At 44.8% G+C, this 13,256-nt stretch overlaps 1 pseudogene; it reads right to left on the bottom strand.

The window, feature by feature from the left end:
• Positions 1 to 273: 273 nt before the first annotated feature.
• LOC124614581 lies at positions 274 to 391 on the bottom strand (annotated as a pseudogene).
• Positions 392 to 13,256: the final 12,865 nt, after the last annotated feature.

Here is a 13,256-nt window from a genome sequence, read left to right as displayed (position 1 = left end):
GAATGTTTTTGTTGCAAAGTAGGAAACGTCGGCTTCTGAAGTTATTACAATGTAACACTAAACTAAGCTAAACTCTGCACGAACAGGCTATGAAGGCCCAACGGTACCGACCGGCCGCCGTGTCATCCTCAGCCCACAGGCGTCACTGGATGCGGATACGGATGGGCTTGTGGTCAGCTCTCCTGGCGGCGTGTCATTTTACGAGACCGGAGCTGCTACTTCTCAATCAAGTAACTCCTCAGCTTGTCTCACAAGGGCTGAGTGCACCCCGCTTGCCAGCAGCCCTCGGCAGACCAGATGGTCCCCCATCCAAATGCTAGCCTAGCCCGACAGTGCTTAACTTCGTTGATCTGACGGGAACCGGTGTTACCACTGCGGCAAGGCCGTTGGATATTTCATTGTAACGGTAATAGCAATTATGATATGTTCGCGTTCTTAGAATATTGTGTAAAATGTCTTTTAAATCCGTGAAACTTGTACGTAATTCTGGTTTACGGGCAGTTTTTGCTCTCCGCCTTTTCACTTCTCCGTAAGACAAGAAGTGAGGTATTAGCGGCTGGTCAGTTGATGAAACAGGATAGCAGTTCAAAGCAGCGCGGGTCATGAGTCGCGCCACAATCAAACCGCTCTCTTTTCCCACTTAAACTCTTAGTGTTTGTTAATTAAGATAGCCAAGTCGGACAGTTCCGTCAACATTATCTACAGCTAGTTAACAGCTCTGACACAACGCATTTGGCACACAGTAAGTCACCAAAATCGCCTACAAAAGTCAAAAATAACCATCAGTTAGCCTCGACCGTGCTCTGCAAAAGGACTTGCTATTTCGAGGAAGCTTGAAGTGCTGGAAGATATCTTTCTGGTTTATTAACTTTGTACTTCAGAAGGAGCACTTTAGCACACTACCTCTTCCCTCTGCTCCGCCCCCTCCCTCCCCGCTCACGATTTGACGTTTCTTTTTTTACACTCAGGAGGGCAACCGATTGATTCCCAGATTTCGAGAGCTCCAAGCAACTGCCGGAATTGACGCTTTTCAACCAATCTGCCTTGAGGTGCTGGACGATTAGCTTCTCCCGCAAACACTGGCATCCTCATGTTTCGTGTTAATGTCATTTCTCTGGTAAAATTCTGCCGCCCGGCAGATATTTTAACATAGTTATTCCCAAATAAAAGTTATTGGGCGATTAAGTGATGTTACCAGGAGCTCTCTAATTCTTTCTGTTTACTACACGTCTAAACCCTCGTTTAATCCGTTACCAATTCCTCTTTACTCTCTGATAACTCATACAAAGATATAGATGAAAAACTAGTGTTTAAAATTAGCGAAGAATACCGAACGATCACTTTTATTGTGATCGTTCATAAATTCTGTGAGGTTACTGTACTGATCACAAGGAATGTAAAATACTGGGGCATTGTGCGAATGCAGAACTCTAGTATGGGTTAATCAATAATCTTAGCTCGAAAGATCCCACCTTCGTTGAACAGATGGACTCTCAATTTTCCACAGCACTGCACCTCCAAAATATGTGGCCCTAACATAGTTGTTATTATGATCATTGTTTAAAATAAAGCAGAATTATGTCGTCATCTTCATCTGTGAACCACGTAGCCCGCTCCATTTAAATAGCAATTCCAAACTTATCCATCTTCGTCGGGCACCCAACATCTCTCCAACTAGTCGAGTTCTTCGTAAGAAGTACTCGTACCAGCTGTTTTTTGTTCTTCCGTCTCTTCATTAATTAATTCATTTACATCCAAGTCCTGTCTGATGCCTACAGTTCATATTTCATCTCCAGTGGTGTACACAGTCATTCTTCTCAGGAATTTCATTCCCACTATTTCAGTAATTCTCTTCCCTTTTCTCTTCAGAGTTATCACACTCCAGAATCATGTGAAGTGGGTAAAACTGTCAACACCTCTCTCTCTCTCTCTCTCTCTCTCTCTCTCTCTCTCTCTCACACACACACACACACACACACACACACACACACACACACACCTGTGATGACCACTGCTGTGGGAAAGTTGCTAGGCGCCTGTATGGCGCGCCAGCTGTGTCATCTGAAGACAATGAGTGGACCCTGGACGCGAGGTTAATAACAGAGGGCTGTGTGTGTGTGTGTGTGTGTGTGTGTGTGTGTGTGTGTGTGTGTGTGTGGCAGCAGGTGACGCTTCCTACAAATCGCTCGCGGTGATAATCACTCCAGGCTTCCTGCATAAATAAAAAAAAATCATGGCGTCCTGTATTTAAGAGTCAGTAGAATATCTCTAGGGAGCTTCAGTTCCTTAGAACATACAATAAATGTGTAAACTAGAACAGAATATAAGTAGATTTCAGGTTGTCATGTCCTGCTCGTCAGTTAATGCGAAACTGAAGTTTACCACTATACGGAGTATAACGGGTATAAGTGCAGACATATTTATATGTTCTCTCTTAATGTGTACACATCACTGTGTGTGTGTTGTGTTTTCTCTGCGTCGAACGGTCTTCTCAAGCACACGACACAAACTATACTAGCTGATGTTTCCTGCACGGCCGTAACTGCACTAGTAAGTGGACTAAAAAATGGTTCAAATGGTTCTGAGCACTATGGGACTTAACATCTTAGGTCATCAGTCCCCCAGAACTTAGAACTAATTAAACCTAACTAACCTAAGGGCATCACACACATCCATGCCCGAGGCAGGATTCGAACCTGCGACCGTAGCAGTCGCGCAGTTCCGGACTGAGTGCCTAGAACCGCGAGACCACCGCGGCCGGCAGTAAGTGGACTACGCCTGTCAGTATAGATTGGGTCCACGCATCCACACTTCAACAGCTGATCTGCTGTCCAGGGGAAAATAAAGCATTAATGACTTACTACTGCCACATGTACTTGGGAGGTACTATCCAGCCTAAAACCACACGATTTGTAATAGCTACAATTATTAATCTGCAAAGTACATAAATACTGGTGTTGTTCAGTACACTTTCCTCAGTCACCAATAACAATATCTGCACGTGTACCTGTTACACCTGCGTTTTACAACGGGATGAAGAAAATTAAGCTTATTCAGGCTAATGTAACAGCTTGTAGCTCTGTATAATGATCTTGGTGCCCGAAACTGGTCGTGCTGTAACACGAAAAGTGAAGCTGATGCTAGCTTTTATGCTAAATCAAGCTACAGTTGGGGAACCTGCATCAGCATGCTCTACAAGCTGGAGAAGAAATGAAACTTGCATTTGTTTTTAGACAGTGTGCTGGAAGTAACGCAAAAGGGAATCACAAATCCGTCTTTGGAGTAAATCAGGTCATATAGCAAGTAGGGTACTAGCCTCATACTGCTGATTGTTATTTCCCGAGATAAATGACGTCACAGCTAGAAGCTCTCGCTGCTGACCTGTGGGCAGTCTGTTCGGTCTTAACTTGTCTGATGAAGGCTTAATACTGCATATTTTAGTTGTTAGTATCATTAATTTGGTTCAAATTGCTCTAGACTTTCCAATCTATGTTAACACGTACATTGTGTTTCAAAAATACTTTCACAAACATTGGGGTCAGGTTCCCTATACGAAAACAGGAAAAAAGTTTGTATAAACACATGCCTGAAAAGCCTTCGTTTTCACGTGATTAATGAAAGTTTACAATTTAGATGATTGGAGCTCTTCAACACACAAAATCATAATGAATGCTGGAAATGTCCACCTCTTGCTCCGAAACACGCACGCACTCGTCGAATCGTGGACAGTCGCACCTTTTAAAATACTCCCTGGCAGTTTCTAATACTTCCGCAGTCTTCCATGACACGTCGATGAAGAGTTTCTGCATCCGAGTGGTTTGCTGCATAGACAAACTGCTTAATGTGTCCCAAGAGGTAATACGTAATCCAAAAGATTGGGGTCGGGGGAACACACAAGTCATGATACTGCCCTTCTCTGCCTACCCATCTTTCAAGTGAGATACCAGATCTCGAACACGGAGACTGAAATATGCGGGAGCTCCATCATGCATAACCCACGAGTATCTTCGTATCTGCAGGGACACAGTTTCTAGTAGGTCTCGGAAGGTATTCTGAATAAAGTTCCTGTAGATAGCACCTGTACAGAGTGCTGGGAGAACGCATGGCCGTACCTGATAGACACCTACAATTCCAGCCCGCACATTAATAATTGCATTTTCCGAGGGTGAGTGGCAGAATATGATAACAACATCAGGAAGCGTTTTTCCTTTCTGTTACCACACTTTAATCTTAAACTGATGCTGACGTCTAGCCGGTACGGTAGCATGAGGAGTGCAATTGGCCCCTACGTGTTGGTTGTGGGAGTTTGTTAATTCATCTGTTCCAAACATTGCTTCGTCTGTAATCATAACTCAGGAGCAAAACGGATTGGCAGATTGCGCAACAATCACCGGCAAAAGTTCTCCATTGTTGGGTGATCAGTAGGCGTAAGGCCCTTTACACATTGAAGATGGTACGGATACACCAGCTGCTCGTGAAGTGAAGTGTCCTCCATTGTGAACTTGGAGATATGCTACATGCCAGTGTCACTTGTCTTGCGCTGATACCTGCTCTTCTAAAACAACCGCCGGCCTGTGTGGCCGAGCGGTTCTAGGCGCTTCAGTCTGGAACCGCGCGACCGCTACGGTCGCAGGTTCGAATCCTGCCTCGAGCATGGATGTGTGTATTGTCCTTAGGTTAGTTAGGTTTAAGTAGTTCTAAGTTCTAGGGGACTGATGACCTCAGATGTTAAGTCCCATAGTGCTCAGAGCCATAAGACAACCCGAAGAACGCGCTATCCCTAGTCAGGCGTATTATCAGCAAATGGTTTCCCTCAATTAATAGTCTGTTCAAAAATGGCTCTGAGCACTATGGGACTCAACTGCTGTGGTCATAAGTCCCCTAGAACTTAGAACTACTTAAACCTAACTAACCTAAGGACATCACACACATCCATGCTCGAGGCAGGATTCGAACCTGCGACCGTAGCGGTCGCGCGGTTCCAGACTGTAGCGCCCAGAAACGCTCGGCCACTCCGGCCGGCTAATAGTCTGTGCTGCTACGGATCCTGGCTCGGCAACTGGCTATACAAAGCACCAAAGATTGGATGACTCGGCTGTCTTCGGTCTGGAAACGCCGTCTGACACAGCCGTGAAATCTGTTGTCCATTACTATTCGCACGGTCGTACATAAAAATCATGTCTGCCGGCGTACGAAATGAATAACCTGCTATGTCTGAACGGAACACCTTTAGTTAACACACTATCTGCAGTACACGTACATAATGGACAAGTTGAAGACAGACGAATGACGAAGGTAAACAAGTCTCCCTGACAATAAAGCGCCATCGAAGATACAGTGATTCAAACGGGTGCATAAATAAGAGAAGGTGTTTGAGTGTATCTGGAATGTCTTTGAACGTAAACTTCCATAAATAAATCGAAAACGAAGGATTTTCGGACATTCATTTATATGAACTTCTATTCTTGTTTTCTTGTGGTAGACCTGTTTGTGTTTCTGAAACATCCTGCATACTTTTTTTTTTTTTTTTTTTGTGGCAGCATGAACAAATTTGTCTCATAAATAAATTAGTTGCACCAAGGTTTTCAGGAGGTTTCGCTTGTGTGTAAGGGACTTTACGAAGTTGGAAACCGCTCCTGTTTATTTCCTGTTGGGAACCCCATCCGACACACTACCTGCTCGCTTGGTAATTTGCTGCAAAGAACCGTGAATCTGTAATAGCCCGGATCCCAAAGTGCCTGATCTACTCTTTGGAGCAGATGGTGACAAGTAAGAGGGAAAACGTGGAAGTTTTCCCGTCGTGAACCAGCAATGGCTGATGTGACTTGCTGCCGTCACAGGCTGTAAGCGACTGGTTAGTATGTGCGCTGCGGGTTTGACGTGCAACCAGAGGAACGCGCAGTCCGTGGTGGCTAGGCCCTGCAGGTGGCTGGTGCGGCGGCCCCGTCCGCGTGATGGATCTGGGCTTCGCACCTACACGCGGTCGCACACGCCTTTCGTCCAGCCACGCATGCGGACACATACATAAACAATGAGCTCCACCTGCCTCGATAGCATCTGTCTGGCCGGCCGCTGTATTTAGAAGCCGACTCCATTGTTCAGTAGCCGGGCAGGGACGGGCCTCCCTTTATTTTCCTCTTCCCCTGACCTCTTTGCTTTTAATTGTGCCCGCCCCGCGTGCTTGGCTTCTCAACCAGGCGCCGTATTCAGATCTGGCCCTGGTCCATTGTATTTTTGCGATTGTGGGGATCACTGGGATTTCTTTAGCTTTTCCTGTGTGTAAATTTATCCGCTGTGGCTCTATTTCGATCTCGGGAATGGAAGGGAAAGCATTCCATCGTTTTTGTGCGTATTCTCAAACTGCAATATTCGGCGGATGCCAAACTTCTACATGTTCAGTTGAATCAATATCAGGGTCATTCCATGGATGGAGGTAATGGGGATGAAATCAAGAAAATACTACTACATGAAATGATATCCATCTTTTGACTTGCAGCGCCTTGTATTGGCCGTGTTTGCTGTTAAAATTTTTGGGATCTGAGGTCCTCCAGTTACACAAAACACCGTTTTTCTCAGTACCCAAACATGTTTCGGCACCACTGTGCCATCATCAGTGGGTTTTCGTTTTTATTTATTCTGCAATGTGAACATTTTTGTTATAATTAATTATTGTTGTTATAATTAATAATTAACACACAAGTGGTCCAGAAAATTCATGCTCACCAAATGTAAAGGTATTTACAAAAAGAAACGATCTGTTGTTTGAACTAAAAATGCACATACTTTTATAATCATGTAACAAAAATGTTCACATTGCAGAATAAATAAAAACGAAAACCCACTGATGATGACACAGTGGTGCCGAAACATGTTTGGGTACTGAGAAAAACGGTGTTTTGCGTAACTGACGGACCAAATCCTAAAAATTTGAAATGATATCATTGCAGTAACGCTCACAAGTGCTTAAACTTAAAGAACATGTAGGGAAATCGTTCGAGACAGAGATTCGAATGTGGATTTCACGAGCATTAGTATTAATGATTAGGCTATTTGAGCACGCCTCCTTATCTAACTCAAACTTTCCCTTTCATTGATATTTCCACGTATAACGTCCGTACGAACATACCATTTCGTTACATTGGTTTTCAGCATTTCTGAGCATTACTTCACCGATATCATTTCGTATCATTGTACTTACACTGATTGGATCCCATGTCGGTGAAATAATACACCAGATCCAGTTGGGTTAATCTCACCAACGTGGGATCCAATCAGCGGAAATACATACGGAGTGTCTCTCGTAAGAGTCGTCAGGTGCATTTCCTCATTTTCTCAGGTGTTTAGGCAGATATCTGCAATTTCGTGTTTGCAAAGTGTACATGGAATCATCCCAAACAAACACCGCTCATCACTTCTTCATGCAACGACCATTGTCGACAGGTAGCGTCAGTTTGTTTCCTATTACGAGAAAAATGATTTTTAAAGAGTAATTTTACGTGTCGATTCTATAGAGCGGTGTCAGATTAGTCTAATACGATATCTGTTTGATCCGTATGTATTAACAAGGACAGTAAAACAGGAAGAGAAATAAGTATCCCAGCAGCGACTGAGTAGCGCCGCGTGCTTAGCCGTATCAGTGAGTGCGGACTAGGGCGGTGCAGTCGCTGTTGGGGTACCGGCTATTGTTCGTGTTTTACTGTCCCTATCGATGAAACAAATGTGGTGCTAGACTAATCTGGAAACGCTCTATCGAATGGGCAAGTAGAATTCCGCTTTAAAAATCATTTTTCTCGTAGCAGGAAACAAACTGATGCTTTATCTCGGCACTGGGCGTCGTATGGAAGATTTGATGAGTCGTGTTTGTTTGGTCCGACTCCATATATACACACTGCAAACACACAATCCACGATATCTGCCGAAACACCAGAGAAAATGCGCCTGACGGCTCTTGGGAGAGACACCCTGTCTCACAACTACCAGTCGCGGCTTCGCGCGGGTGGCGTAAATTATATACTTCATCACGTCTTGTGTGATGTAGTCGTCATAAATTATATATACAAACCTTCCTCGTGAATCGCTATTTCATAGTGAAAACCGCATCAAAATCCCTATAGTCGTTCCTGATACTTACCTTCACATACAGTCAGAAAAACGCGGCATGGGATTTTAATTTAGTAATTTGTATCGATGTATGTATATAGTCGTAGGGCACACCGACGTCTTCCATCATGTGCGTGTCTTTGGTGGTCCTATTTCTGAATGAAGAACAATTTTTGGTTTGATGGGGAAAAGCAATGAAAAAGAATGTTTGAGTGAGATCTGGAGAGGTGCTCAGATAGCTTAATACTTTAGGCGACTGACTGCAAAAAAATTTTTCATAGTAACCACGATTCCCGAAATACTGCCCCTTCTGCGGTTGGGGCTGCAGAACACACATCGCTGCCCACCGCGTTCCATGCGTCTCAGGAAGCTGCAGTGGTAACTAAGCCCTGCACCTGCGTTATCCGAGTCGTCGCTGGTGATTGGCTGTGGCGGGTTATTAACGTGTTTTCTTTTATGAAGGAACGCTCGCGAAAAGCCTCAGTTAATTAAGGCCCGATCGTAACCTGCGCGCCTGGTATTACACAGCTGCCGGGTTCTACGAGGCGCGGTCGAACGAAGCCAGTCTGCACGTGGTCTGCATTGCCGAATCACGACGCCGCAGACGCAGCAGCTCATTGCGAGACGCAAAAGGCTGCGTTAGTCGACTAAAACAGCGGCAACACTGAGGCGCTGTGACTGGAAAATAATCAGATTTATGACATGACGAAGTGAAATAGAAATTTTGATATCGGCCGCAATTGGGCGTTGAAATGAATTCAGTGGTAACAAGTGAAAGTTTGTGCCGCACCGGGACTCGAACCCGGATTTCCCGCTCTCACGAGCGGTCGCCTTCATCGCTTCGGCCATCCGAGCGCACTTCCCGTCCAGCCCAAATTCCCAACATGGCACACACTACTTACGTAGCGCCCCCTCCACCCTTGGCCTCCATACGCATTGCTCGCACTCTCACGCTGACTCCCGCAAAAGTTGGGAACATGGTAGGTGCGTGAATCAGCCACGGTCTCAAGCCCACTTCAGCTGTCAAGAAGAAAGGAAGGAGAGTTAGGGTTTAACGCGTACCATCGACACCCAGATCAATAGAGACGGGGTACAAGCTCAGATTGCTTCAAGCAAGGCCGGCCGGTGTGGCAGAGCGGTTCTAGGTGCTTCAGTCTCAAACCACGCGACCGCTACGATCGCAGGTTCGAATCCTGCCTCGGGCATGGATGTGTGTGATGTCCTTAGGTTAGTTATGTTTAAATAGTTCTACGTTCTAGGGGACTGATGACCTCAGATGTTAAGTCCCATAGTGCTCAGAGCCATTTGAACCATTTTTGAGCTTCATGGATGGGGAAGGAAATCGGCTACGCCCTTCCAAAGGAACCATCCGTGCACTTGTCTGGAACAAACCGTAAAGAATCTTCTCTTGGCGTAAGAACTATACCTACCACATACCCAGTGCTGGAACTTCCAAGCAGACGGTAGCTTCTCCACAGTGCGTTGACTGAAGAGGAAAGTAGCGAGAAACTCGGATTTTTTAGAACAAGTAAAAAATCTTAAGTCTTTTTCTGTGTTTGGGTACACAGCAGCATTACATTTCACGAAAGAAGTAATTTTTGCTGCATTTTGCCGTTTCTTTTGTTCGACACAGTCAGTTTACTTCTTTGGTAATTGCCTTTTTTCCCTCTGTAACCATTATGAAATAAAATCTCCTTAAATACTGTATAAATCATTCATGGACTACTTACCGACTCATCTGACGCGGAAAGGAGTTCGAGGATATTTTTTGCAACAGTTCCGTCGCGAAAGACTTTGTTCTCAACTTAAATTCTTCCTATTTATGAAAGAAAGACCAAAACTGTTGTTGTTCGACGATGTTGATTCATTTACTTGGTTTTTTTTGTCCAGCGATGATCTTGTAGGCAAAAAACCGGTTAACTACACGAGGTGCATTCAAGTTCTAAGGCCTCCGATTTTTTTTCTCCGGACTGGAAAGAGATAGAGACATGCACATTGTTTTAAAATGAGGCCGCGTTCATTGTCAATACGTCCCAGAGATGGCAGCACCGTACGGCAGATGGAATTTTACCGCCAGCGGCGAGAATGAGAACTGTTTTAAATACTTAAAATGGCGACGTTTTCCTTACTTGAACAGCGTGCAATCATTCGTTTTCTGAATTTGCGTGGTGTGAAACCAATTGAAATTCATCAACAGTTGAAGGAGACATGTGGTGATGGAGTTATGGATGTGTCGAATGTTCGTTCGTGGGTGCGACAGTTTAATGAAGGCAGAACATCGTGTGACAACAAACCGAAACAACCTCGGGCTCGCACAAGCCGGTCTGACGACATGATCGGAAAGTGGAGAGAATTGTTTTGGGGGATCGCCGAATGACTGTTGAACAGATCGCCTCCAGAGTTGGCATTTCTGTGGGTTCTGTGCACACAATCCTGCATGACGACCTGAAAATGCTAAAAGTGTCAACCAGGTGGGTGCCACGAATGCTGACGGACGACCACATGGCTGCCCGTGTGGCATGTTGCCAAGCAATGTTGACGCGCAACGACAGCATGAATGGGACTTTCTTTTCGTCGGTTGTGACAATGGATGAGACGTGGATGCCATTTTTCAATCCAGAAACAAAGCGCCAGTCAGCCTAATGGAAGCACACAGATTCACTGCCACCAAAAAAATTTCGGGTAACCGCCAGTGCTGAAAAAATGATGGTGTCCATGTTGTGGGACAGCGAGGGCATAATCCTTACCCATTGCGTTCCAAAGGGCACTACGGTAACAGGTGCATCCTACGAAAATGTTTTGAAGAACAAATTCCTTCCTGCACTGCAACAAAAACGCCCGGGAAGGGCTGCGCGTGTGCTGTTTCACCAAGACAACGCACCCGCACATCGAGCTAACGTTACGCAACAGTTTCTTCGTGATAACAACTTTGAAGTGATTCCTCATGCTCCCTACTCACCTACTGACCTGACCTGGCTCCTAGTGACTTTTGGCTTTTTCCAACAATGGAAGACACTCTCTGTGGCCGCACATTCACCAGCCGTGCTGCTATTGCCTCAGCGATTTTCCAGTGGTCAAAACAGACTCCTAAAGAAGCCTTCGCCGCTGCCATGGAATCATGGCGTCAGCATTGTGAAAAATGTGTACGTCTGCAGGGCGATTACGTCGAGAAGTAATGCCAGTTTCATCAATTTCGGGTGAGTAGTTAATTAGAAAAAAAATCGGAGGCCTTTGAACTTGAATGCACCTTGTACAAATTACTACTGTGTAACTTGTACATTTTTGCATTTTTCGTGCAAAAAAAGTTGTTCTAGAAGCAGCAGGGCATAATTAATTAACATTATCTGCTTCCATTTATCAGCATGTCATGATCGTCAAAACGCTGTGGTACGATAAACACGTTCTGACGTCCCATTATCCTGTGGAATGCTGTAACATCCTATAACCACAAGTGTGAGGTTCTGCATGTAGAACGAAGAACTTGAACTCAGATACGATTTTTGCACTGGGATACGATTTTAGTCACCATACCAGGAGACACAGTGTATAGTAACACTAATATATAATAACAACAATATTGTTCATGTCCTCTAGATCTCGCAGCGTACATAGCAGTACTGCTTTATTCCTCGACATGTAAACATTTTTGTGACAGTTTGGTGCAGTTGCAAATCGATATGCGATACTTGAATTGCTAGCATCGGTTCGGCGTGATTATTAAATTACTTCCGTATCGAAGGTGTAGTAAAATATGAGTGGGTCTGAATCACCCTTTCCACTCCTGGCTCGCTGGCGAGGAGATGAGGGTGAACCCTGCCGAATAGGTGCCTCCGCTGCCTTTTCTCTCTCTTTCTCGTTACTTGGCGTCTTTAAGTTTTTCGTTACTGCTTTATCGCTTTAATGTGGTAACATGACTACGACGAAGGAGATCGTTAAAATACTTCCGGCTGTATGACCACTTAATGATGTAAGGGACGTGCACCTTTTCATCCATTGCTGCATGCGCGCTTCGCTAGGCTGACTATGCGTATCAGCCTTGCTTCTCTTTTACTTGCACGAAAACTTCGTTTGAGGCGTTGAAAGGATAAAATTGAAATTGTTTATGACCACATAACGACTTTCCTTGTATTAACACCCTGTGACGCTACTGTGTAAGTATAAAGACCTAAAAGGAAAGAGACATTCCTCTCTGGTATACGATCAACTTCTTTGTGTCTGCAGTGGACTCATTTATTTAATTGTGCCTTGGGAAGAAGAGGTAGAAGGAGAAGAAGAAGAACAAAAACAGAAAGAATGGATGCTTGCACGGATGAAAAGTTGCCATTGGATAGTGTCAGATGCTGGCTGATAGCGAAACTGCAGTGCTCCCAGTGAACATGTGTTTGAGAAGTGGATCCTTAAACCTGCCAGCCGAAGGGAACGGGTAGGAAGTTAACAGCAACGCGCTTCGAGGGGCCATAAATTATAAACAAATTTGGTGTCAGCAGACGAAGCGAACGCACTGCCAGGAGCAACCAGCAGGCGATGCTATCGATCGCCGCGTCGATTCCTGTCGTTGATATTGGCTGCGGAAGAGAGATGCCGTCGGAATGGTCCACCTCTCGGTTTTGCCTATCACAGGCAAGGCAGCACTTAGCTGATTTCGTTTCTTGCTGTATTCTCGACCCACAGAACTTCGTGCTTTGGCAGCAGATATCATCAGTTTGATTTACTGATGTTCCGAAAACGTTCCGTCGCTGGAGATGGGCAGGGTATCCGTAAAGAACAGTAACTGGAAGCTCGTCCTAATATCTTAAAACTGAAGCTATCGTCCTTGTGGACTGCATTCAGTGTTGAGCACCACACGGGACGTTGAAGTGGGACGTGATGATGGCTGTGACACCATAACGCGTCATGGAGCATTTCCAAGTCGTAATACCAGAATCATACACGTACGTCACATTGTCTTAATGTGAAATGTTATGTGTACCAACACCATATAAGATCTCTTTCTACGTCATACGCGTGACTATAGTTTTAAGCCCGCATTTGGTGATTTTCATATTGCAACTAGCATAACATGAGTATATGATTCTGCATTGTGCCAAAACAATAAAGAGCTGTAAGAACGCGTCTTTTTTGTGTACGACGTGCAATAAGAAGTCGAACTGATAGTT

Source organism: Schistocerca americana, chromosome 4 (assembly GCF_021461395.2).
Source record: "Schistocerca americana isolate TAMUIC-IGC-003095 chromosome 4, iqSchAmer2.1, whole genome shotgun sequence".
Classification (NCBI taxonomy): domain Eukaryota; kingdom Metazoa; phylum Arthropoda; class Insecta; order Orthoptera; family Acrididae; genus Schistocerca; species Schistocerca americana.
This window is presented reverse-complemented; position numbering and strand designations above follow the sequence as displayed.